The sequence below is a fragment of the Malurus melanocephalus genome, unplaced genomic scaffold (genome assembly GCF_030028575.1).
Source record: "Malurus melanocephalus ecotype Western Australia unplaced genomic scaffold, MMel_1.1 scaffold_95, whole genome shotgun sequence".
Taxonomy (NCBI): Eukaryota; Metazoa; Chordata; class Aves; order Passeriformes; family Maluridae; genus Malurus; species Malurus melanocephalus.
Window position 1 is genome coordinate 1,183,771 of NW_026623327.1, and position 27,853 is coordinate 1,211,623.

General features: G+C 38.3%; 1 long non-coding RNA gene across 2 annotated transcripts in view; it reads left to right on the forward strand.

Annotated features, from left to right (window-relative positions):
- The first annotated feature begins 4,702 nt into the window (after positions 1 to 4,702).
- Positions 4,703 to 27,853, forward strand: part of LOC130575012 (uncharacterized) — a 313,637-nt gene continuing 290,486 nt past the window's right edge. For both annotated transcript variants that reach the window (XR_008965511.1, XR_008965510.1), the window contains exon 1: positions 4,703 to 4,983. This is a non-coding gene — a long non-coding RNA (uncharacterized LOC130575012). The remainder of the gene's footprint in view (positions 4,984 to 27,853) is intronic.

The window sequence follows — 27,853 nt, forward strand, 5'->3', positions numbered from 1 at the left end:
ATAAAGAAAAAAAGTGAAAACCTGTACCTTCAAACTCGAACAAGTGCCTTGCACATGCTTGGCTGGTGTTTGGGATGGGGTAGGTGAGGAGTGAGAGGAAGCAAGGAYTGAGGTTTTGGTGGCAGCTGGTGAGCAACAGCCAGAGCTACCCCCCTACAGCAAGGAACTCACATTTTCTGCCATGTTCTCACTTCCAGCATTTTATTAATTAACTTCAAAAGTTTTTGCTCAGATTCACCTTGGAATYTGGATCTTGAAATTATCTTTAAATTAGAACGTAGCATTTATTAATAGCAGGGAATTCCAAGTAATCACATTGTCCTACTTTCTCCTCCTACATTTTATTGGAGTGAGATGCTGATTTTTGTAAACTGTACCTTTTCTACCCTAATCAATCTTGTTTTTCTTCTGTCCTTTGCCTGAAGACTTCTGGTGTTTAGAATTAACTTTGTTCTCAGTCCTTTTCCATTTTGTGAATGATTATWCACCTCATTAGAGGTAATTGTTTCCTTGTTCCTACAGCATCAGCCAAGCAAGCAGATCTCAGCTACATCTGAGGGATATGGGGAGCCTCCATCCCAGAAAAGTGCAGCAAAGATTTTGATAATTTAGTATTTCTCTCTRGCATGTTCATTGTTCTGTACCTATAACAAACATGCCTTAGATGTGTTTTACCTGCTTCACTAAGCTGTGGAAATCCTGSAAGCCTGGGTATTCTGAGTCAAGGAATAGCAGAATGAATGTTATAATGCTGTCACAAAGCATTRTTGATCCAGATTATTTTTTTAATCAAAGCTTTAACTTTTATTAGCTTTGTGTCAGGTTCTCTCTTGGGTTTTATTTGTAATTAAGAATAAATGCATTATTTTACTGATTTTACTGCAACTTTTTCAAACTTCAGAATTGCAGGAATGAATTCTGATCTATTATCTGGGACTCAGAAAAGACATTTAACTGGGTCTAATCATGGCAAAATACAGATTGTCATTAATTAAGTGTGTAGCAGGAATGAGAACAATTTACAGGAGTAGAAGAACTTTAAGTAGCAGCACACGGTGAATGAGATGCACAGCTTCCATTATCACCAGGGGCTGCATGGCTAATCCAGCAGCCTGAGCACTGGGGAAAATGTACCCTGGGATGTCAGGTGTTAAGGGGAAGAATGGGCCTCTCACGTTCTTTGCACTTACAAGCCGCTTGTAACCTTTTGACTCTCTCTCTCTTTCTCTTCTTGAGTTTTGTTTCCTGAAAGGAAAAGGGGGTGGGGGAACGCAGGGGAAGAAGGCTTAAAGAGTGGAAGATCTGTTTCAAAGTACTGTAGTGTATTTGCAAGCTTTTTTTTATTTTTTTTTAATGGAATGAGTTTTATTTCTTAAAGAAGCAGTTGCTTTTAATGTTGAGTGTTTAGAGCATGACTTAAGATATGAATGTCTGCTGAGCACGCTATCAACACTATAAACTTTAGAAGTGTTTTGCACATAGTTTGTTTATCTTTCTAACTAAAATGGATTTAATCTCATTTAAGAGCATAACAGAGGAGGAGAGCTTGTTCTGTGAATTAGTGTTGCAGGTATTGCTTTTCCTACTGACCAGTGCAGAAAAACAAGCCCTAAATAACAAGAAATCCCTTTTATTCTCAAAGGRTCTCTTAATGTAGCATGATCATATATAGATCACATTGAACTTGGGTGTACTCCAGGTCTGAAGATCTGCATATGCAAAGAAAAACTTTGTAAAATTCTTGCACATTTTGTCTCCTTGCTAGCTCTGAGTTAGTAAGTGTGAAAATACCTTGGTGCAAGGAGCCGAGCATTTACTTAGTGTGAAAAAAACATGTGACAAATAAGGGGGAACAAAAGGTGTCTAGTTAAGGTAGATTTCTCCAAATTTCATCACTTTTSAGGAAAAAGAGCAGAATGGGGAAAAATATATGAAAACTTATATTATCCTTCCTTGAAATAATCTATTCTGGGCTGATCCTTAYTAGAATGTAAAAGTGGAAACCATAAAGGTGGTGGTTACTTCCATTAATCCAAAGGAATCTTGCTCATAGCACAGCACCCTGAGAATGCTAAAGGAGTTTTATACATTTCTGGTTGCCATCTTTGGTTTGAGGACCTTGTTCCACTTCAAATTTTGTGTCTTTCTTTGTTAGAGGTAATTTTGAAGTGGCTCACKTTGCCTTTGCATGGCTGAAATGTGGCAGCAATGGAGTGGAGCCAATGGAGGGGTGATTTTACAGCCAGCAATCAGGAAAAGGAAGAGTCCYTAGCCAGGGGACTCAACAGTGCCAGGAGGAGCCATTATTCTATTATTATTTCCAGTGTGGAAGCATTGTTTTAAGTCACATGAAAAACATCCTTTAAATTTCTTTGTTATTTGTGTTGTAAATTCTCCATATCAACTTTACCAAAAGAAAGGTGTGAATGCATATCTAAGGGGGTTGCTTGGGATGCATCTTACTTTAGAAATTGTAGGTCAAAGGGAAACCTGMAATCAATGGCATTTCCTCTGATTTAGCCTGGAAGTTCACAGAGACTGGCCAAAGATGAAGTGACTTCTCCTTTTCCCAACACCTGCTGGGAGCAGCACTCTAGACAGCCTGTCTCCTCACAGGCACTGTTGTCCCCTTTTTTTGTACTTTTAGGGAGTCCAAACTTTTGTGGTTTATGGGCCCAACCCTGTAAGCTTTCCAGGAATCTTGCACTTAAAGGGCTAAAGTGGGGAGAAGGAAGTCTATATTGTTATCCATGCATATGACCTTGTTTTCATCTTCTGGAAATTACATTTATGTTGAAGGCTGTAACGGATTTAAATGAAGTTTCAGAAGATTTAATGCTGATAGTTTTCTTGGTTTCAGTCACTGAGAAGTTCAGTGACAGTAAATATTTTATATTCAAAACTGCTTTAGTTCCACTATGCAGAGCATGTGTGGAGAGCCAGTATTGAAGGGATTTGCATACTGAGGATTATTATCATCATCTGTTTTTTTAYTGGTAGAATTTGAGGAGGTGAAGGTCTTACAACTGCAAGGCAAGCACTATTTGACATAAATGCAGAAGTTGAAGCAATGTCTTCCAAATCATTTGGGCCATTTGAGACACGAATGGGAACAGAATTCAAATATCCAAAATGCCAGTCCAGTGTCTTARTCCTGAACCCATTTATTTTCATACAAAATTAAAGTTTCCATGATTATTATTTCTACTGCCAGGGCTTTCCAAGGATTTAAATGTGACCTAATTTATTAAATGCTGTCTTACGTGCAAGACAGAAGCAAAATCCCTACCCCAGGGCACTTASTCAGTGGCCCTGATCCTGCAATCTGATCTCTTGAATGAATGTCTGAACTAACATCAGCCCTACTCTCTGTTCTGAGAGTTTGGCTGGGGTTTTAATAGGGAAGGGACATGGAGGTTGCAGGTTGTCTACAGCACCCTCAATCAACTTCTCTACATTGCCACTRCTTTCCCACATGGTTACGTGTTTCCCTGAGTCCTCCATGAGCTTTTGTGTGGCTGTTGCTCAGTTACCTTCAGTAGGTGGTGAAGTTTGGGCTGAGCTGGTTTTTCTTCTGTGTATAAGCCTTGATCTGTGGCACTACTCAAAGATGCTTTGCAATGCACCTTGAGATTAAAGTGCATCGCCCCTGCAGTGCATTGATCTCGCCTGGCCCAGAAAGGGGTTGTCATAGATCTGCTTTTCAAATCAGGACTCCCTCATGGGTTTTTCCAAGGCATCATCTCCATGTCATTGGGTTGGCAGGATATGAAGCTGAGGGTCTTTTTGAAGTTTTCCTTCACACCAAGGGGTGTATGCTTGATGTATGGGAATCGTGGCAAGTTACACCCTCTCCTCCCTCTGTGTTCAGYGCAGGGTAACTTAATGCAGTGTTCAAATATTCTGGACCTTTTCTAAAAGTAAATKGTTTGATTCATTATGTTGGAGTATTAAAATGAGGAATGGAATCCGAATGCTGAGAACTAATTTCTTGCAGAGGACTGAAATACTGGGGCTGAACCACATTAATTAATTAAATAGTCCTATAAACATCTATGCCCTTGCAGCTACAGACAATAGTGTTATTTTAAGAAACACGATCATGTGCTTCGTCAAATATCACTCAGGTCAGTATTATTTAGTTTTTGCATAATCATAAAACAAGCACCACTTTAAAGTCTGCTTGTGAATCTCACATTTCATTCTTTTTTCTTTTTTTTTTGAGTATGAAAAAAATAGTTTCCTGCCTCAAATAATTTGTTATTGGAAGAACAAAGCAATGTTTCTTTGCGCAAAACTCTTCTTGTTTCAAAACTGAGCTAGGGGAAAGTATTTTCCAGCTTTTGCAGTTTATTTGATTTTGAACACTTTTGGTTATGTAAGTTTTAATAAGTAGCTTTGGTGTACCCCTAAAGGCACACCCCACACACTTATGTTGTGTGACCTAGGGTCACAAGTAATGGCTGCAAGCTAATTGATTGAGAAAGGCTTGTCTGACTGGGCCCCTTTGAGTCCTCCCTTTACATTCCTAAATTTCTGTAAAGGAGGCACTGGCAGCTTAGCCTGGTGAGAGGAGGGGTTGGGGGAAAGGGAGGAAGTTTCTCAGTTTCTGATTATGCGCAGAGTTTCCTTGTACTGAGCTTATGTTCTCCACCCACTACTTAGTAAGAACTCCTTAACAACTTAAAGCTTTATCCCTGTGAGTACCAGAAAAGTGATCTGAGTATTTATTGAGCAGGGAGAACAAACTGCTTGCTCCAGGCAGGGAGAAGGCTTATGGAAATGATATTAGACCTTCAGCAAAGTGCACAGCTGCATCATACAGAAGCTGAGACTCAAACTGACAGGCAAATAAGCCAGATCACGGAAGGGGCCTCTGTGTGGCAGCTCTGAGCTACCAAGTGTTGGACAACTAGGCAAAAAGTGCAATGGAACAGGGCAGAAAATAACACACTAACTTCAGGCAACTGTTGCTTATTCATGGTGAGTGTGGATTTGAAATGTTGTTTGAAATGTAGCTATTTTTGTTGTTTCTAAAAACCCTTCCATTTTACCACAGCGATCCTTTTGCAGAGCTCATTGTGTTCCAGATTATTTGTCCGGATGTGCACTTCAGCTCTGAACGATACAGAAATGCACAGGGATAGCCCTTTCCTTGCTGCTCTCTCTCTTGTGCTTTTCTTGCTTCAGGAGACAGGTTCTGTTGCTAAAAGCACACTGCATGCCTTCTGATTTTGGACAGAAATAGTTTTGCAGCCAGCACTCGGTGTGCAGCTGCATGGAGGTGAAGAAGTGAACATAATTTCTGTGCAGTTTTCTGCAGTTTGAGCTTTGTGGCACCTCTCTCCATTGCTCCTTATTTCGCTGCCTTATCTTGAGAATGTATGGCACGGTCACTATGAAAAGAGCTTTGTGTTTGAATTCCTGGTGAGTCGAAGGGTCAGGGCCTATGAGTTATCTGCCTGCCAGCAAGACTCATTGCTGTGTCCCTTTATTTTTCAAGCTGAAATAGAAAAAACATGTGTCCTCATCCCTTTTTTATAAACGTATTTTGAATTCAGGTTTTACATGCTGTTTGTGTGTGCTTTGTTCTTTTGACAAACTCGGGGTTTGGGAGAAAGCCAGTTTTATTCTATCCATATTTGTTTTATTTATTCAAGCTATACTGCAGCTTTTCTGAATTCCTTTGTTGTGATGCACATAATTTTTCCTTAAAACAGTATTCTGAGATTCTGATTTCTGCCAAGAGAAAAACAATTTATACTCTGATACATATTTCCAAAAATACTGGTGAGGTATCTAAATTTTAGGTAAGTTGCACAATTATACAGAAGATAAGGTTTTTACAACATTTGACTCGATTAAGGGGGAAACACAACACTTTTGAAGAAGTTCTTGAACAGATTGTATTAGATACAGTGCTCATCTAGTGTAATGGTAATAAATATGATCTGAGGTATAATGTTATTTCAGTTACTGATTTTGAAAAAGCTGCTTCATTAGCACAGCAACAGAATTAAACATTGCATGTTGACAGTAATGTTAGAAATATGTGTGTGGAAAGTGCTGAGTGGATGAAATTTAGAGTAATAAATCATTGAGGCATGTCAAAGTTACTCTGTGTGTAAGGTTTTAAGATGTCTGTAATTTAGAGGAGAAGTGAGTCTGTTTTTCCTCCAGCAGGTGTGATTCTGTACAAAATTATTTTCATCACATAATTCACTAAATAAATAGTCTTCTTAAAAAAAAAAAAGCCAAACTAAAAAGATGTAAGAAAAAACTGTGTAGCAGTTATTTGGAACTAAATGGAAAATGCTCACTTGATAGAATAATTCTTAATGTAAGAAGTTGATTAGATGAACTCTGCAAAGAGGGTATGTTACTACTTGTTTCATGATCTGTCTTGCTGTTTTTATGCCCATCCAACAATTAGCAGAATTCTTGATGCTTGTTTAAAAAAATAAGATGAGGTTTCAGTTCTGAGTTGATCTGACATTACGGTCCCTTTCAGGTGCAGAAGTTTATGTTGTTCACCTATTGTGTCCTTTTGTATTTGCCAGTCTGAGCTCTTGAGTTTACCCACCAGTTTTGAAAATGGTTTTAAATAGAAGGGGGGCAGGGGGGATTGTGCCAGAGAAATGCTAAGAAATAGAAATTTGAATGCAATGCTGCAATGTTAGATGATCTAAGTGGACCTCATACTTTTTTTGTTCTTATTGTGAATTGAATTTCTGTATATTTTGATTGGGCTAAACATTACTTTCCACAAGAAAATCCTTGACTGTGTTCTTAGTTCCATTAAGGGTGTTCTTTTCTTTCAATAGTTTCAGGTCTTGCTTTGAGGCAAAGCAATACATTGTTTCCAGAACATAAATACAATTTTTTTCTGGTATACCTGCTGAAGTGCTCTCCACACCTTTAAAAACTGAAAATAAAAGTACCTTTGAGGAGGTGGTCTCCTGCCAGCTTTGGAGGATTCACCCACCTCCTGGTGGTCACRAGGCTCTCGGGAGCAGGGAATGGTRGGCGCTCACACGCYGCCTCCTCCCCAGGCACACGAGCAGGGGATCAATCCTCTCTGTGCTCTAGGGTTTCCACTGGCAAAATAATGCACCACTGGTGTTGTGACACCAGGCTAGAGGATTATGAAACATTTCTTCATGCTCTGATGGTCAGCCTGATGAAGGGGAAAAGGTTTAATGAGGAGGAGAAGAATTTGCTGAGGATTTTATGCCCATCTCTATTATTAAAAGRAGAATATCTGCTCACAGTAGTTATGTTCTGTTATTCAAGGAAACCCAGCAMTAATGATGATTAAACGGGGTGTTCTCCCTGACTGTCTGAGGAYTGACACAACTTTATGTGACTGGCAGGAAGCTTAAACATCAATAGTGTGTCTCCAAATACTACTATTCTATCACAGAAAGTCAAAGAATCAGGAGCTTGGACTAAAATAATTTTACCATATTTTTTAGTGCTCTCTGACACCAGTTAGAAACAAACAAAAGAAATGTTTTGAAAAGGCTAAAGTTTGAATGGTTTTTGTCCAACATCTTTAAATTTTTTTCAGGGAGTAACTAGATTTGGTTTGTGAATTATATAGGAAGGGATTTTGGAGGTTCACATTTAGGTTTGTTCTGTTGCTGTGTATGGAAGAAAGAAAACCTTTGTTTAYTGGATCTGTTTCTTTTATTGACATCTGAATATTAACAGAAACAGGTCTGCATGACACCTATGGATATCTTTAGAGTCAAATGAGAAACCATGGATATTCAAGACTAACAGCTGTTTTTTCTTTCAAAGAGAGGAACTGGTTTGTGCTGTCATGAGAAGGTGATGTCCATAACAACAAATTGGAAGGAAAATTGACAGGTATAAGAGAATTGTAGCATTCATGGAGTCAGTGAATGATAGTGTTGTTAAGATGAATTTAAAAGAAAAAAACAAACTCCATGTTATATCCTAGCAATTTTGTAAGATTTTTTTTTCAAGAATTTTTAAAAACAGGGACAAAAAATTCTTTCATATTCACAGCTACAACTCATGATCACATGGAATGTGATCTTTGGAATACCCAAATTAACTTTCAGTTCACCAACAYATKCATACCATCAGCAGAAGACTCTCCCAGAAGGTGATGATAAAGGTGAAAGAACAGATAAAAGGAGAAACATTTGGTCCATGAAGTGATTAAAGTGATTATAATATGTGGGTTTAAACAGATGATCACAGAGAAGAAGCAGAAGTGAGGATAGGAACAGTAATAGAGGCAGAACTTAAAAGCAAACCAGATGAAATCTAAAAGTAGGAGCATGGCATGAGAGGGGAARGCCACCTTATCTCAAATGATCTGTCAGTCACTGAGATGAGCCTTGGGAATTGTGCTGTCTTTCTCTGGATTTGTTCAGAAGCATTTCCACTGCTGGCAGTCAGTTTTATACCTGAAGTTATAAATTCACCCGAAAAAGTAGGCCATTCCTTCCAAAATTATGATCACAGCACTTCAGAGAGGGGGATGTGAGATGGAGCCTCTCTTTTCCACCTAACATCCTCTCATTTATTTATCCTCTTCTATACTTCCCTCTGTCTAGCAGTGAAGGTAGAGGTGAGGATGGAAGATTACAACTGTTGTGACTGTTTTTTGAGCACAGGTTAAATTTGTTTTTTCAACTCCAACAAGATCCCTGTAACTTTTTTTTTTAAATGCTTGTGGTCTGGAAGGACTTTTGGCAATTCTGGTTCTTGGGTTTGGGGGAGATGGGTGAGAAATGGGTTCCATGGACCATAAATTTCCTGTGAAAGACCTGCACACCCTGCAATTGATTCAGTTTTGAACAGTGCATATTTAATAGTTTTAAATSATAAAGGAAAAGATAAATTAAAGAGAAGGCCCTACCCTGAAGTACATCTCCCATTGTTGTTGGGAATTTTCATTATTTCTGAAAAGCAGCACCAGATGAAGACATCCCTCTAAGAAGAGTCCTTTGTGGCAGACTGGCTGAAGGTATCCCAGTGCACTTTCACTTCTTCTTCTCCCACTGCTCTGCTCCCCAAAAATGTTTAGGTTGTAATGGCCAGGCTGGTGGATGTGCCTTYAAAGTACCTTTCCTAAAGTTTGACTTTGCAATCCCCCTGGATTGAGGATCAATGTATTCTGAAAATACTGCCTCTGGTTTTGGTCTGTGTTTCATAAGTTGCTCGTGATTGTGGCCTGGTTGTCACTGAGCATCTGTTATTTCAGCCTGTGTATAATAAATTCCTGAAATAAAAATCTGTGCCCTTAGTAGGGGAGAGTAAATTATAACATATAAACAATGAAAATGAAGGCAAGAGGAATTGGCACAGAACTTYATTCCAAAAACATACAAAATGGTTTTTGTGACACAATCAGGTTGGAAATACCATTGAATTGTATGGAAATCAGAGTGCACTCTCTATGAGCCCCATAAAACTTCTTTCCAGCTCTGGATGAAAAACTACAAGGAAGGTTTTTTCCAGAAGTACCCAGTGTCGGTCCAGCTACCCTTCCACTGACATCAATGAGAATTACATCAATATCAGTCAAAAACTGTAAAAATTGATGGTTCTTGCTTAAGAGAAAGTAGAATTCTTCAAATTCTTTTCTTTGTGGTTTGTTTTTCCTCTTCATTTATAATCTACTGCCAGCATCTGGAAGGAAACCAAGAAATTTATCAGATATGGTAACTTAATCATGTTTTAAATTATATCAAACCATTTGCTTTCTTTCACTTTGCTCTTTTAACTGTATTTTTTGGCCTGAAGTTTTCCATTGTGTAGTCCCAAACCACAGGTGATTCTTTTGTTTGTTTGGGTTTTTTTTTTATTTTTTTCCTTGTTAAAGGAAGTATGTTGAAATTATTTTAAGCTGCAGAAGTAGGAATGCATTATATTTTTCCTTTTAAAAATGAAGTAAASAAAACCAACTCAACCAAAGTCTTTGAAAAACAACCTTTGGGACAATGTGATCAATAGGTGGTTTGTGTGCTATTTTTAAAGGGCTTAAAAGTGATAAAAAGTGATCTAAATTGTTTTATATTGGAGATGGTAAATTGTATTTACTTGTTACATGTCTTTTGGCAATAAATGTGAGGGTAAACACTGATTATTTTTTTTTTATTTGTTAYGAGGATCTTAAGACAAGTTAGGCATATGACACAGATAACACTGAGTGTCCTGTTCTTAAAGACCACGATGCTGGAAGAACTTGGCATCAGCATGTATCCAAGGCTGATTTAGCTGAATGCTGGGAAGTAAAAACACAGGAAGTAAGATTGCCACCTTGGGGCATCTCACACAGACAAGGATGAATGCTCTCTCCATTTTCTTTTTCATGCGGCTCTCTAGACTGTTGTTTGAGCAGCACCAGGCTGTGTTAATGCAAAATGCACTGACGTGCTGGTTTGGATTTTTCCCCTCTTTATCTCCTGCACTATATAAATAATTGCAAAAACTCAACAATTTTGGCATCTCTCCTGGCATTACCACCGAGTGACTGACAACAGCACTGTGACTGATGGGTGCAAATTGAAAGAGGAGAAATTTAGGTTTGATAAAAAGAAGACATTTTTTACTGTGAGGGTGGTGAGATGCTAGAACAGGTTGCCTTGGGAGGTTGTAGATATCCCAACCCTGGAAGTGTTCAAGGCCAGRTTGGGACTAGAGGGCTGTTCAGGTCCCTTCCTGAATCTGTGATTCTGTGATTCCTTGGTAGACACAACTCAGCTAATCTGCCCTGTCTACTCTCTGGCAGGATGGGCAGTGGCCACCTCCTCATTCTTAACTCAAAGTTTGCACTGTTTTAAGTTTCTTTCTTTATTTTCAGCCGCTTAGATTCAAAAACCTAATGGGTTTTTGTTTTGTTTTGTTTTGTTTTGTTTTGTTTTTGTTTTTAAAAACCAAGCCATATATTAGTAGATTATGGAGTACATGCACTTTTTTTTTTCCATAGTAGCAGCTTTTGAATTGCTTTTTGAAATACAGAAAATTCTATAGAAAATCTCTAAAGCAATATTTATTTATTATTAATATTTATGTATTAAGGCACAACATGTTTGTGACACACAGAATCTTGACTTCATTCCATGTATTCCATCTTTTATTTTATGTCATTGGGAATTCAGTCTTGTTGGAATTTTTTTGGTGGCATGCTTTATTTCCTGTATTAAATCCACCACTCCTTTGCTTAAAATTTGCCCAAAAGCGCTCCCTTACAAAGCATTGTTTTTTAGAAAAAAAAAAAAAATATGATGATCAAAATATGACAGTGTTCTGTCATTGGGGATGGACTCTGATAGGGAAAATATTACAACAGTTTTTCTGACCTGGCCAAAACTGAMACATCACAAACTTTGGGTGAACTTTGATTCTTTTATCTACATTGAGCTACGTATGTATAGTTGCACATCCAACTGATTTTCAGGTGGAGGAATTTGTCCTTAAGACAGTCCAGTTATGAACTGATGGAAGGAACTTCCAATTTCAGACACTGGCATGGTTGAACACCTTTATTTCAGTTTAAATATTTGAAAAGATAACTGTTTTATGGGGATTTAGTGACAAAAACACAGTACACAGTGATATTGCCTCTGTCTCTATCATTCTGGGTTTATTCAGAGTTTACCACAACATTAAGAAGTTCTAAAAGTTTAAAGCTACCTGTGGATATAGAAATCTCAAGGTGTCATCTAACTTCTTTGTACCTTCRGGCAAATCATTTAAACTTGTAATTTCTTACTGCTAAAATATTTTTACTATTTATTTTATAAATGAATATGTTCCTTTTTAGCTACAAATACATTAACATGATGGTATCCATCTAGAAGGGTTTTTTGTTTTTAACTTGTCAGGTATATTTATCTGTGCTCTGTGAGTAGTTATTTACTCTGGTTGGATGCRTTTGTAGGTGATCATCGGAATATCAGAAGTCAGGAAGTGTGAGTCCTGTAGTTTAATGTGCTAATTAATGTGCACATCACACTTAAAAGTAAGATGCTGTATTTCTGCTGCATTTGAAGCAGAATCACTCATCTCAGTTCTTCAAACAGATTTAAGAGCCTAATCTTCGAATCTTTTTAAAAAATCCTAAACAGCCCAAAGTGAATTTCACAGAGCTGTCATATTATTAACAGTATTATTCTTAAATATTTGTTGTTACTCTCATTTTCTAAGTGTGACTTCTGCTAAGGTCTGTATGTTTGCCTTTGTTCTTCCCCTYCTTTATGTGTTTTGAACCCTTTTGTGTCTCTCAGTTAAATTTGAAAGATTAAATTCTCAATGAATATCATGTTTTACGAAAATCTGTGAGTCTATGGGGGAAAGAAACCCTGATCAGTGCCAATTCTGAGGAAGAGGCAGGCAGAACATAGCTGTTATACATTCTGTTTGGCAGTGGCTCAGTGGCCAAACAAAATGTGCGCAGTCCCAGACTGATCACAGAACAGTTTCTCCTGCCAGGTGATCRTGTAATAAGCAATGTGGGGAGATATGGCCATTTGCAGTGAGAAGAAAGAATGTGGAGTTACAGAGCAAAGAGCAGGAATCTGTAGGAAAACAGGTTTYATCCAATCTGGTGCTTACAGGACACCTTGGGTTTGCTGTTGCAAAAGAATAAAGGACCAAATGCCAGAAGATCTTAAAAGGATGTAAATTGCTTGCTACAGGCAAACAAGAACATCTTGTTTGCTTTTTTTTTTCCTATTTACTGAGCATTTTTAGTGCATGAAAAAATCACATACTATTTCAGTCATCACAAACTGAACTCAACTCATGAGATTCTTACTAATCTTTCATATGGGATAGCCAACTGCAGTTAAATTMTGTATAAATAGTGTTAAATTCTGTAAAATAGGGATGTCAAAGTATAAAATATGGTAACAAACTTCAAATTGGAGGAAATGTACTTTTTCCAACTGTGAATTTAGTTCAGAACTTGGTTCTTTACTTGGCTCTGTTGAAGTCATCATAGATGTATTTAGGATACAAAATTTGTTAAAGCAATTCAGTATGTTCTATTTGTTCACATTTAAAATGCCTGCATATTCCATCTTACCTTGAGCAAATTGCTTGCTTCTGTAAACTTGAAATTAATCTTTTCTAAATATCAGAATGCTAATACTGAAAACATTAATGCTTGCCTATTAATGTTACTTGAATAATACTTTTAAAGGGCATTTAATTCTCAGCCAAATAAGGTTCATTAATGGAAATTAATTACCACTGCCTTTTATGACATTATTGATTACACAGATACGGTTTTCTAAAATGCTGAAGCTTGTATGAGATAGTTTTCCTTCTGCCAATGTCATTCAAGATAAGGGAAAGCACCAACCCATTTTCATTATTATGCTTTTGTTTTACAAGCTGAATGAGTGCCAGATCACGATCATCAGAAACCAATTTATTTATTAGAGAAAAATAGAAACATTTCACGTTTGAGGATCAATTTTCTTTTATGGACTGTTTTGGAAAGGTTCTCCTTCTAAATATTCTCCTGGGCATGTTTCAAGAAATGGGAATATTACGAGTAGCAACAGGAGATCTTAATAATTCGGGTCACTGCAGCCAGGAGTCCATTCAGCAACAACTTCTGGATGGAATTCACAGCTGAATTTGAAAAGTTGCTAGTAATTAGACCTACTCTGTATTTTGAAAAGCTGGATAACAGATGGATTTAGCCACTGTGGCCATTTCACAATATCTGCCATGGATTCAAGTTCAGTGCTTGGCACTCAAGTCTTTCCCCCACTCAGGGCTTTTAGAGTTGGAGCATCTTCCATTCTTGCACCTGGCAAAGCAGACCATAAAGGCCACTGTGGCATATGAAGGTCTTTYTCTTGCTCCTTTTTGGTTCTGAACACCCTTTTTGGTGGTTAAACCCTGGCAGTTCTCTGAAGGAAAAGATACTGAGTACATGAAATTGCCAATTACTCTTTTGAAGCCAGGAGTTTTTTTTCCCCTTTCAAGGCTCTCCCATTCCATGTCTGCTCAGTAACTAGGGGCCAGACTAGTAATGTGCTTTTCCTTTTAGCAGCATGTTGTGATGTTAGAACTTCCTGCAAAATCATGTGTTTCATATGTTTTTTATATTTTAATCACATTTTTAAAGTGCTTCCAGATGTAAGCACATACTTGGTTACAGCTTACTGCATGTGCTTGCACACCCATAAACTGGAAGGGCCTGCACCCTGCAGCCTTGAAATCCATGTGTGACTTTGTGTGTAACTTCCAAAAGCTCTGGTTCAGGATGTTGGAAGTCAGGGGTTCAGGCTGCAGGTTTTCTCAGAGGTGCTCAGCAACAGTTATTGCAAAACTCAGAGCAGCTTAGTAATGTGAAAAGTCCCATTGCAAGAGAAAATGCTTTTCTTTCTCCTTCTCTTTCTCTCTCCATGAATCAGACACCTACTTAAGCTTCAGTTGGCTCTTATTAAAAATAGATGAAGCACCCAGTCAGTCAGAGAGGCTGGTTATGTACTCAGGACTCCCATATATATCTGTGCAAGGTACACTGATGCACACAGAGTGAGACTAATGTGTTCTGGGTGTAAGAAATCCCCATGCAAGTGCACTGTGTGTGCCAATGCAGCAGGTAAGATTACTTTATTAAATTTCCTTTTTCCCTCTTCATGTCTGCTCATTCCATCCCTCATCCAGAGGCCCTTGCTGTTTTCCCACCTGGCAGTCCTGAGCACAAGGAATGCCCCTAAGGGAATCAGGCCAGAGGAAAAGAATGTGAGGTGAGTTTCCCACATGATGCAGTAACTGACAGACAGTGCATGTGAGGTAGGTGAAGCACACGTTGGTGTTGTAGAAGGCTTCACACATTTTTCCTTTCCAAGCAAGAATCATTAGCAAAATAAAACACCAGTAGTTCACCTTTTGCTAATTCCAGTTTTGTGGTTGCTAAAGAAGACCTGTATGGAAAGGTGAAAAACATAAAGCAGCTCTATGAAACACCCCTTGAGTGCAGATGGAGAGACAGAGATATAAGTGCTCATTTTATCATGTAGAACCCCTCGTGAAAATCTCCTGGGGTAAGGGAGAAGAGGCSTTTGAGTGTCCTGAAAAAGAGGAAATCCGTAAGATAGGTACCTAATAGTATTTCTAGAAGTAGTGAAGGCTTTGAGACAGATAAAAGTTCTCCAAACTTCAAATGGTGAAAAAAAAGGGAGTTAGAAGCTTTTTTGCAAAGATAAAATTGGAGTATTTTCAGTGAAGGCTGAGAAAAAGAGTCGTAATCATATATATATATATATATATTCATAGTCAACAATAAATTGTGATAATCAGAAACAGATTGATGCCAAAATATCCTCAGGTCATGCCACGCAGGGGCATTTTTCAAGTAGCTTGAGGGAAGTCTTTAAAAAACCCAAGRTTTGTGTGAGAGATGCGCACAAATGTCCATAATTTATCTGAATAACATAAATGTKGTAAGGTGAACTCAGTCTTGGCTTCATGCTGTTCAAGTTTTAAAAAAGAAGAGTTTGTTTGCTTCACTTGGGACGTCTCAAATGTTGATAAACTGGAGAGAATTGTGCCAGTACTTCTGTCATATGGTGACAGAGAAAAACATGCRCAACAGAAACGTACTGTGCAATGCATCAAGTAACACAGTTTCTATTCAGATCACAGCCCTGCGGGTAGATTATATAGAGAGTAATTTTAGCCCTCTCAGAAGTGTGTTGCTAGAATTACTCTATAAAGAGCAGAAATAACAGAAGCCTGGTAATTAAACATGCTGAAAAAAAATTAGAGCGAAAATATTTATTGCAATAAGATTGAAACATTTAAAATCTTTTCAGCTAGAGTCTCACATTAGCCTTTGTGCACCAGTGGCATTTAAATTAAAACCAGTGCGTTTCCATAAATAGAAAAGTTGGTTTTGATGAAGGCAGAATTTGTGATTGAAACAGCCTCCATTTGAAATCCCTGATTGCATCTATAATGCAACTCGGTTGAACAGTGCCCTGCTGTCACACTGTTGATGACAATAAAGCTAAATATAAGTACAGAGAGTATCTGCAAATGTGTGCTTCCAGTTATATATTTATATATGTAACTGAAGCAATTGGGAAACTTGACTTACTTCAAATGCAGATGTGATCTTCTGATCCTTTTTCCCCAAATCTGGTCTTGTAATAAGGAAGGAACCATTGCTTTTTTGAATGTGAATTGGGGTAAAATGATGGAGAAAACCATAAACTGAAAGTCTGAATCCATCACTGATGTCACTACTTTTGTAGTATGTATTTAGAGAAATCTGTAAAGTCCCTCTGCAAGTACTTTCAGTCAGTTGTACTTGATTGCAACATCTAGAAAAGATGTTTTTTTCCAGATTTTTTTTTTTTAATTATTATTCTTTCTCTGTGTTGGACCTACAACCATATCTTATTGTGCATCCACATAGAGCATGAGCTTAGTCTAGTGCAGATGCTTTCAATAGAAATACCTAGAATATATACACAAAAGCAAGAGATCATCTCAAAAAGRTCATCTCAAAATGTCATCTGCTTTCTCTAGTCCTTGCTAGCTGAAGGTAGCTGAACACATGCTATATGGAGCAGAAATCAGAGAGCAAAAAATGGCAATTGCCAATTTAATCAATACCTAGACCATAGTGTAAATATCTGTTGATGTCTGTAATGTCTGGGATAATGGGGAGAGGTTTAGTGCTGCCTCTGCTTTGCAATGTTTTAGCAATGTTTGTAGCCATAAACCTGCCCTAAAACACCAGTTAAAGAGGGTTTATGAGTGCTTTGTGTTACTGCAGTGATGAAACAAATCAACACACATCAGTGAAAGTAGCCTGTTGTTTTGCCATTTTTGAAATAACAAACCTGAGAAACATAATGTAACCAGAGGGAGTGCTTTGTGTCTAAAAGCAGCATGTCCTGCATGTTGGATGCTCCTCTCCCTCCCTGTAAGTTAAGGTGTTATTTGAATTAACTAATTGGTTATAGACTGTTTGGCCCATAGTGTCCATTTGAACCATCTAGCAGCTGGAGCACGTAGATGCTGGAGAGTCAGGATGAGAAGGGGAGAACAGCTGGGAGAGGCCTCGGGTGGCAAGGAAAGGAGGCAGCAGCTGGAGAGCATAAACAGGGACCTGACAGAGAAGTTTTAGATGAGGAGAAAATCTGCAGCTGGGCTTGTGAAGCTTTATCTTGGCAGTAGCTGCTCTTACACAGAATTCTTACCCAAGAACTTTTGTTTGGTCACTCTTAAATTTTCTCATCCACCCCTTTTCCATCTGTACATTTGGGTCTCAGCTGGGCAGTGTGTGCCACCTTTTGTATGCTGTAATTTACTATATATGGTATTCTTTACCATTCCATAAATTTAAAAAATAAGAAGGAAAAATTTATCTTTAATATTCAACTCACCAATGTGGAAACCACATCATGTTATAAGGAACCATATTCCCATGAACAACACTTTTAAACTGTGATTTCTCATTAGGCTTTTAAGATTGTTTTACAAAGTCTGTTGAATTGCATAARTCTGTGATATAATATATAAATAGTGTTATGTGTAGTGGGTGCTTGTAGATTAAAAAAAAAGCAGAACCAGAAAAGTGGTTAACCTTGTGTGTATAATCTGAATGAATTCCTGTTAGAAGTATTATTTTCAAAATGCAAAGTCCAATCTTGATTTAAAAGGGTAAAGGACAGAGAACATGTCATCATTCTTGGGGAGGTGTTCCAGTGGTGAAGTACCACTGTGGTACCCTGTGTACCTGCATCATATATATATACACACGTATAAATATAAATATAAATATAAATATAAATATAAATATAAATATAAATATAAATATAAATATATATATATATATACAGATGTATACATATACAGTCTGAACTTGACTGCTGGAACTTGTTTTTAGTGTTGTCTTTTACCCATAAGAACCTCTTGTCAAAACTGATTTAGACAAATTCCAATATAATTTTTGAGGATAAATGGAACTGTGTTAGAATTTCTTCTAGTCCTTTACTCACAAGGCTCTTTAGTGAGTTTTGTGGATTGTGCACACCAGACATCGATACAGCCTTCCAATGCCAGATGCTCGAGTGCCAAGTGCACAGTTAATCCAAGTTCTSCAGTCCTTTTCAGGCTTCTTCCACAGAGGCCTCCAGGGATGCATTTTTCCCTTGAGTCCTGACAGTGCATGGGGAGCTCATGTTCGGYGGAGCTGTGTCCACTCCTAGTGCCAAGTCTTTTTCAGAAATGTTGCCCCCAGCATAAACTYTCTCACTCTGCCAAGAGAACCCTACTCTCTTGTTTAATTTATAGACATATAAATCGGTTGTCAGACTGGAGGAGCATGTCCAGAGGCTCACAGGGGCAGTCTTGGAGGAGTAATCAGACTCCTAAAAATCATACTGTGTCCTTGCCAATAGACTGTTAATTTATTTGTTTATTCTCCTGTATTTTGTGTGACTGAATATTTGCCTTTTTCTCCTGCATGTGCTGAGGCTCTACATACGCTTTCTTTTAGATTTGGTCTAGTTTCATCTGGTGAACAGAGTACACTTTAGGGATTGCATGGTGATAATGGTGTTTCTWTAATCGTGTTTATTACTGTAAAATTCTATCTGTGGGGTTAATTGTTTCCTGTAGTTGTGTGATGAATAAAATATTCATCTCAAGTACATTTTGAAATGCCTCCCATCTTGTTTAACTTAAGATTAAATTTATTTCATTGCYGCTGAGCCCTGTTAAGGGTGGTACTTCTTGTCTGCTATCTCTGGAGAGCTGATATCATGCTGGTTTGGAATATTCATTAGCAGCCCAACCCTTTTCTCTGGGATAACTCTGGTTATGCCCATTTTAAATGATTCTTTTTTTTAAAAGTGCATCAAGAAATGAATTATTTCAAGAAAAAGGGCTGGAACATGAAATCTGCTTCCTAGACTGAACACAGAGGAGGAAGAGAGAGTCCTTGTCTTCTTGAAATGGATCAATGTTACCAGCATGAAACTCTTGCACTAAAGGCAGTAGCTACTGTTTCCCTTTCCAGATGTAAGAAAACTATTCCCCGGTTCTAAGTAGAGGAGAAAGACACTTTTTATTTTTTTTATTATTTTTTTTTAAATTTTATTTTATTTTTTTCTTTTTTTTTTAGGAATTACTTTTAAAATCTTCTATTTGAATGGAGCAAAAGTTTTACTGGGAAAAAGACCCCAAAACAAAATAACCTGTTTCCTCAGGATATCRAATTGCATGTTAAAATAGAAAAAAATTCTTAAGAAGGACTGAACTAACCTAATGTCAGTAATTATTCTTAGGAATTTTTTGATCTGTTGTTCACYTTTCTTGAAATGAAGGAGGCCTCTTCTATTATTTTGCTTATAATTTTCTCTTGCAGTCCTTCCCTGAAGCAGCTTTCTGGTGTGAGTTATAGGAGTTGCAGCCATGCTGGGCCCTGCCAAAGGGGCCAGGCAGTGAGTGTGGCCAGCAGGGAGCTGTGCCAGCGTGGCAGCCAGCAGGGTGGCACCTGGTGCTGGCAGTGATTCCCTGTTCCTGGCCACTTGGCTCCCATGATGAGATTTAAGGTTTCCYGCTGCTGGAGGGGCAAACTGTTGTGTGTGGCTATGCACTGTCCAGCAGCAGTGGGGTTGAAGCTTCTTCACAGCTACTGGCTGTGGCCAGGAAGGAGTTGTGGGCTTGGAGAGGGAGGGGAACGTGCTGGGTTGAGGGGAAGCAGACAGGTCTCCAGGTATGTGAGGATAAGGGGCCACCACAGAGCCATAAAATATGCTGAGATAAGAGGGATGCATCAGGATCATGGCCCTGCAAAGAACACCCCCGGAATCCACCATGTGCCTGAGAGTGTTGTCCAAATGCTTCTTGAACTCTGTCAGGCTTGRTGCTGTGACTGTTCCCTGGGGACCCTCTTTCAGTGCCCAACCGTTTCACTGGGTGAAAACCGTTTTCCAGACATCCAGCCTAAACCTCCCCTGGCATGGCTTCCTGCCTTTTCCTCAAGTCCTGTCACTGGTACGAGACTGAAGAGATCAATGCCAGACCCTCTGCTTCTCCTCCTGAGGATGATGARGACTGCCATGACATTCCCTGGAGCAGCATGACTTGAATTCTCATTACCCTGAGTTTGTATTGTTCCCTCTGCGTCCTTCCAGTGGTGGCAGACAGGGATGGTGGAGAGGTGGCAGTGCTGTCTTGGAGCTCAGGCACATTCCATAAATGTTCTGCAGCCTCAGTGGAAACCAAAGGTGGTCCCAGCACGTGCTGGCTTCGCTGCGCCACCATGCAGGGAGCAGGAGTGGGACAGTCTCCCTCCTCCCCCTGCAATGCAGGGGCCAAACCTCAATATTCCCCCTKCTCTGAGCTGGACCCTTCTCAGAAACAGAACACAATAATCAGCAAAAGGTATTTTAGAACGAGCAGGACCAGGAGATAGACCCTTCATCTTTAAAATAGCTCAGTTACTGGGCTGGCAGGTGTGAAATGATTCCTTGTAGCAGTTGTTGAGCTGAAAGGCAGATGGTRTCTATGTGCTGTGGTGTAAGTGCAGCAGAAGCACTTGTTGGATTAAAATGATGACTCATGGGAGCAAAGTGGGACAGGGAGATGAAGAATTGAAGAGACGGTTAGTTAATACAAAGTTGTTGGCTTTTTGAGGCACGCAAAAATGTGTTTAAACTACTGAGAAGGAGTAAGTTTTCAAAATTGTAAATCTGCTCTCTGGACTGTATGTTAAACTAAATAAAATAAAACCTCGGTTTTAATTTTTATTTTTTTTTAATACTTTAGCTTTATGTTTCATTGTTCATCTACTAGGTTATGAGTTCTTATGAAATTAGAAAAGCAATCCTTGTCTGGCTTGGGTAAATAGAAAGACTGACTTGTCTTTAAATGATTGATTACTTTTAAATTACTGTGAAAGCTCCTTTTAAATAGGTCAATGTAAGTGACAAAGTAAGCAAAGCTACTCCTTTTCCCCTCTTTGTTGGATGTATCTTTAAAATTTCCAGCATGCACACATGGTGTGGAACTTAAGATAACACACCTCAAACACACTTCCTAAATGATACAGTTATTGTGAATGCAATTGAGGTAATACATTAAATTTGATGAGTTTTCCAGTTTTYCCTTTAGATACAGTATTTGAGGGGTTGTAACTTCTGTGAGGCTCAGAAGCTGAAATGTTTTCTGCTTTAGAAAGTGAAGTTTTGTTGCTGTTGGGTTATTTGATTTTGRTTTTTTGTTTGTTTTGGTTTGGCTTTAGGGAGGAAATTGGTTGATAATTATAGCATCTCTGATTTAGAGACAAGGGAGAAAAATACAACATTTTAACAGTTACTTTGCGTTTCCAGATTTTTTAACCTGCTTATTGAACATTTCTGCAGCTAAAAGAGGGAAGAGATGAACCAATTTTGACAGGGAATTCTGTAATAGTTTGTGATGAGTGGGTTTTTTTTTTTAGTGCATTGTAAATTGCTAAGCATGGACAGTACAGTTTAATGGTAAACATTCAAAATGCTCAGCTAAAAAGTCAGCTAATCATGCTCACAGACTGGGTGAACTGCATGTTAGAAAGGCAGAATTTGATGCAACACCAGGAATTAGGTAACTGGAAGGAGGCACCAGCAGATAATGTAAAGCAAAACCATGTAAGGGTTTTGCTTTTTAAAACTCAGCATTGCTCGTCCTTACAGTTTATCATAGAATAATAAGTGGTCCCATTACAAGGTCTTAACTCAGCAGAACAACCTGTCTAGGGACTTAACTAATTATATCAATATTAATTAAAAGTGTCAAGCGTATCTATTCATACAAGCTAAACTTTCTCCATAGTTTGTACTGCTCACTCTTTGTAGCTGGAATTTGCTGCCATGTGATAGTTTACACCACTTGAAGTAACTTGTGAAGTTATCTGTCCTCACATCTAAGGACAACACAAAGTTACTGTTTTAAAACTAAGGAAAARCATTTTATAGAACAGATCTGTTTTCAGAGCCTGGTGTCATCATAACAACAACAAAGTAGAGGAGACAGGCGCACCCATAGACACGTTATGAAAACAAATTTGACTTTGCTGGTGCCCCATGAAAGTTTGGTAACTTTGGAGAACTGTCTGAAATTCTAATGTAATAAAAATAAGCATGAACTGCCAATAATCAGAGGTGTGAGTTAAAGCTACTGAGACCAGATAAAAATCAGTGCAGTTGTCTAATTTCACTGTAGGATCAGAAACCTTGTTCCTTTGGAGCGTACTTCTTTTCTTCTAAATCAATCCTAGATTAAGTTTTCCCTGGTCTCACACCAGGTCTCTCTCTTGTTCCTGAGCATCCTGTTTTGTGGGCAGCACAAGTACATTTCTTCAGAACTGCCTTTGGTCCAATGGTGTTTCTTCTCCAGGGCAGCACTGATCCCCGGGTCACCTGGTGTCTTTCCAAAGAGAGGGACCATGACAGAGGGAATTTGTGCAGCTTGTGACTGCACATGTATGGAAATGCTTACAAAGGGTATGGGTTGTGTAAACTCAACCCAAAAGTCAGAGGGAATTTTATGAGGACACAAAAAATAAAGTGGCAGCAACTCGGGGCCTCCCAGAGGAGTCGAGGGCTGACATCCTTGGCCTTGCATCTTGCCAAAGAGCCATTGGCTGCAGGATGAGGATTAAGGAGAATGGATAAATATTTGGGGAGTGCAGGAGTAGAACAAGTCTCCTTTGCTATGTAACTTGTTTAAAGGATGCAGTTTGGCAGCCAAAACTCTGTGTAGGTCAGCCAGCTGCCCCGTGGGGAGTCCAAAGCACCTTCATGCAGTGAAGCCATTCCTGCCTGGCTGAAATCCTGTTTGTTCCAGATGTTTGGCATACAGGTATCTTTATGAATGACTTATGTATAATTAAAGCTGTAATGCTGGCTATCAGGGAAGAAACTCTTTTAAAAATGTGTTTGTAAAAAGCTAGGAAACCTCTGRATATTAATTTCAAAAATCTCATTTCTGTTGAGTTTGACTTACACAGCTGATGGCTGAGGTTTTTTTGTGGCTGAGGTTTCAGTGGACTATGCCAGAAATATGATGGTTGCCCACACCAAGAAATACCACTGAATCCTGAAACTGATGGTTCAGGCCAAATTACCATTGAGCAAACACTAATAAATGTCCATTTGTTTAAACCTCTTACGTTTGCTTCATATATCTGAAAACAAATAAAAAACCTGGCACTGTGCTTGCACTACATCTTTATGGGAACATCTCAACTATGCTGAAAGCTTATCAAGATCCTAAAATTTTAAACGTAGCTCTTCAGAATAAATCATAGTTAAAACTGGATTCATCAGTTTGCTTGTTTACATTAGAAAATATTAAAGTGCAGTGGAAGRAAATCTGCAAAAAAAAGCTCAAAACCATTTTGTGCTGAGCACCTGATGTCTACACGTGGGGACACTTCTGAGCTTTTACTTTAGATTAGGTTCAATCTAGTTCTAAGTACTGAATGTTCATTTATGATCAGACAGTATATTTTTTATAAACTACCAGCCCCACCCTTTTTTATTTTGCTCTTTTTTAAAAATAATATTTAATATGTGAGTTATTTTCTCTGTCAGCAGGTGCATATGATGTTCTGATATAGGTTAGGGTTACGTGCCTGACATATCCTAGGTTAGCACAATGAAATGCAAATTAAACTTTTGTTGATTCAAGAGGGTTTCAAAATGAAACCCTACTTTACAAATATCACACATTTTGGTGAGGTTTCACTACATATTTTACTGAAATTAATGTTTTAGGGCCGTGGAGACTGCAAGCTGAAACAGGTTGCAGGCCATCTGCTCAATATGTTTTCTGTGATGGCAGCCAGTTCCAGGTGCTTCAGARTTTGGAAGTCCCTATATTAGATGGCTGTGGAATAAAATAGCCCCAGGGCAATGTCTTTGAGATCCATAACAGGTTCTCTGTTTGTTCTATTACCTTAAGCAAAATATTTTGAAAACATCTTACTTGGAAAAACAAATATGGTTTATTTCATGYGAATCAAGACATTGGCAATTCGAGGGACCCCTCTGTGTCCAAGCTTTAGGTACAGGTGACTTACAAACTTCACCACAGTTATCTTTAAATGGCTTAGAATATGCTCTACAGAGGTGACCTGCAAGTTGTAAGTTTACTGAAGTAGATTGGATTTTTAAAATTTATGAAACAAGTTTCTATTCAGCTAATTTTTTYTTTTYGTTTTACAAGTAGACATGTCCCTCAGTAAGTTAATCAAGCTGTTGGTTACAAACCAGCTATGGAACAGCAGTATCCGTACTTTACCTCCTAAAATAATTTCTCATTTGTAGATATTAATAAAATAAAGTTTTGTGCTCTGTTCCTGACTAGAATTTTTGTAGCTTTTTGAAGTCCATTTTGCAGTTGGGTAGATACCTGAATCTCTTGCATTGTGCTTTCCAAAGTTGCAACAAAGGCATTTGTAAACAATATTTGAATATTTGGGGAAAAACCCTCCAGCTTACATATGTCCAATGGGATGCGCTTTCAAGCAATTGCAATGTTAATTTTTTTCTGTCTTTTTAAAAGTGAATATATAATACTTCACAGTACACTGAGACTCTCTGTATTTAAATATTATTTGTATATCTCTTGCCACTGACACCATTTCTTTCTCCTGTTCACTTCAGCATCCATTTATGAACAAGCCCATTTCATTAGAGTTCTCTTTGACATATGTGTTTYGGTTTTTGTTWTTTTTTAAACTGGAAATGCAGTAACCTGTCACTAAAACCCCTGCAGAATACCTGATTTTGCTCCATCTGTTCCTCCCAGACTGATAGGGAAGAGCAGGATGTCTGGCAGGGATCACTTATAAAACCCAACTTGGCGCTCACAAAAGACAATGCCCAAGACAGCAGTGAAATTTTCCAATTGGAGCACAGGGGTGRCATTTTTGTTTTCTTCTCCTTCCTCTGCTTCATGGAGGTAATGGACAGCAGGTTTAGCTGTTGATGGGGAGGAGGTGTGGAAAGCAAAAGCACCTGGTTTTTAGGAACCCTTTTTTTTTGTTTTGTGAAAATGGGGCTGAACACAAAGCRTTTATATTTTAGTGTGAGTGTATAAACCAGAATGAAGCTGGAAGTTGTGTGTGTGGCAAATTGCCTACATCTCAGCCCAATTTCCTGTTCCTATTCTCCAAGCTCAACATGACTGTATCCTGACAAAATCCATTTCTATCCAAAATTTAGCATTTTATATTCTGTTCGGGCCTAGTTAACATTCGAACCTTCAGCCAAGTACTTTGCAGATCTCTCTGGGGTTTTTGTTGCCTTTATCTGCACTTCTTGTCACTCTTCTCCCAGTAAGCACCTTCACACTCTCCCAAAACTGTTTTAAACTTTTGCTTGCTCAGAAAAATCTCTCCATAAGTTCTAATTTCAATTATATTAACAAAGCTGTCTTTGAAGAAAGGCAAAGCCTGTAATAAGGAGCAATGCCAGGAGTTGTGCTAGTTCCAATACTGAGACCAATGTGAAAATTAAATCATGTTTCACTTTACTTTGGGACAGGATGGAAGAATAAGTCTTTACAGTGTGATTACTGAAGTAAAGTATGCAGGAGCTAATAACACTTCATTCAGTTGAATAAATAAACCAAAAAGCTCCACCTTCTTATCAAGTGACTCTTTGGAGAACTGACACTTGGAAATTCAAAACGGTGGATTTTTATTCATGTGTCTCTTACTAAGTATGTATATTTTGAATTCTCTAAAGCAATAATATAGAGATGAGGAATTAATAACTTGCTTTGGAACTTTTGCTGTGGGTTTCTTGCAATGGACCTCAATTTGTTTTTAATRTATCCAGGGATGGTAGGGAGGCAGAAGTTGGTAGACAAAGACCTGAGCAGTGACAAGAAGGTCCCTCCTGTCCCTTCCACAAACTTTTAACCTGTTTCTCCTTGGCAGCACACAGCTGATTCATGCCCACCTCATGCACTGTCTGATGCTGATGACCATTACTGCCTCTACACACTCCCCYTCGAGGAGACCGCACTTCTTAAGGGCATCGTTGAATTGGAAACAACTTTATGGACTGGCTTTTGTAATGCGAATTAACTACTGAATTGCTCGTCTTTCTGCTGTGTTTATRGACTTAGCTGTTCCTCACACAAACCACTTTAATTAGCGGTGTCAGTTCTGGTGCTTGGAGAAAGATTTACATGGTTGATCTTTGCTGATATTTCCTCTCTGCAGTCTCCATTATAAGTAGTGCTGGCASTCCAGAAGGAGTGGAGATCATGCTGTGATAATTTCTGGAGGATTCTGGCATTAGGGTGTGTGGTTGTTGGTGTGTATGTATTCCTTACCCCTACAGGTAACTGTTATCTGTATGTATTGTAGCTACAAAAGAAGTACCATGGCTATTATAGAACTTATGTTATTTTTGATTCATTCTTCTTCAATTTATTTTACTTCAGTTATTGGTTGTGCATACCTTGCTATTTAGTGGGAATAGCATCTGGTGAACATCACAATTAGAATTGAAGAAAGACAAAAAGTATTTTGGTTGAAGATTGAAGAAAGACAAAAAGTATTTTGAAATATTAACTGTTGCACTTATTGCTTTAATAATGCAGTAATAAAAGTCCAAATTACTGTTTAAAATCTCTTATAGGTTACTTGAAATACTCCCCCAGTTTAAAAGTCAAAACAAACAGAAACACTGGGTTTGTACAACTATTTCCATCAGAACTATGAATATTTTTCATAATTTTGATTTTCTTCCTCTTTAGCCTTTTGAATTMCCCTAGTGCCAGCCTTCTTGGTGGACATGTCCCAAAACAGAGTGTAGGTTTTGGAGGGGAAATGATCATATTGTAGCTTCTTTTGTAGTCTGATTCCTCTGTATTCTGCAAGACTCATTAGCTGAGACTATTGTGTGGATGAAAGAGATGTTCTGATAGGTTATAATAAGATTGTAGACCAATGTATTTATCTTGTAACTAAAGAGACTTTATAATCAGAATCTATAGAGGAGACAACCTTAATCATTATTTCAAGTAACAATGGAAGCCTCGTTCTCCTCAGTATAAACTGGTAAGTTAGGGAATTTTTCAATGTTGAACCAGATGAAACCTTAAATAAAGGTTTCGTGGACTTCATGGACTTTTTTTTTTTTTTTTTTCACTGAGGAGAAAGGTCAGAAAAAAAGCAGTCATAACTGCTTTTCACTTTGGTGTAGTGCATCTCACTTTAACATGTAAGTTTACAAAAAGAAATATAGTGTTTTAATTGGGCAAGTAGATATGGGATAATTTAATATTCAAACTAACTGTGCTTTAGTAACCTTAGGACTGTCTGTGCTAGAAGAAGTAAATAAATGCAAAGGACTATTATCAGTGCCTTCTCARAAGGACTTGGAGCAGCATGGGAATGCCTCATTCCCAACATTCTCAGAGCGAATCCAGCCCAAGCACTTGAAGGTGACTGTGAACACAACATTTGGCACATGACTTGATGATTTAACGCTGCCAGGTTACCCTTTATGGGGGCAATAGTGTCAAAAATTCAGAAGGTGTCAATTCCAGCCTAATTTAAATAGCCTCCCACTGATGTGTTCAGCTAGATATCAGACCAGAAATCACACAAAATTAACAGATCTCCAGTCAAACTTAGTAMAACACATGCTTTTCTAACTGCCTTTTATTGTCTTCCTTTTCTAGGTCTTCAGGGATTTTGCACTGCATATCTGGAAAAAGAAATCCCCATTTAAACACTAAGTCTACATCTTGAATGGCAAGGGGTTGCTGCATTAATTACTGTGTGGTTATTACTCAATTAGTGTGCAGCTTATGACTTGGATGG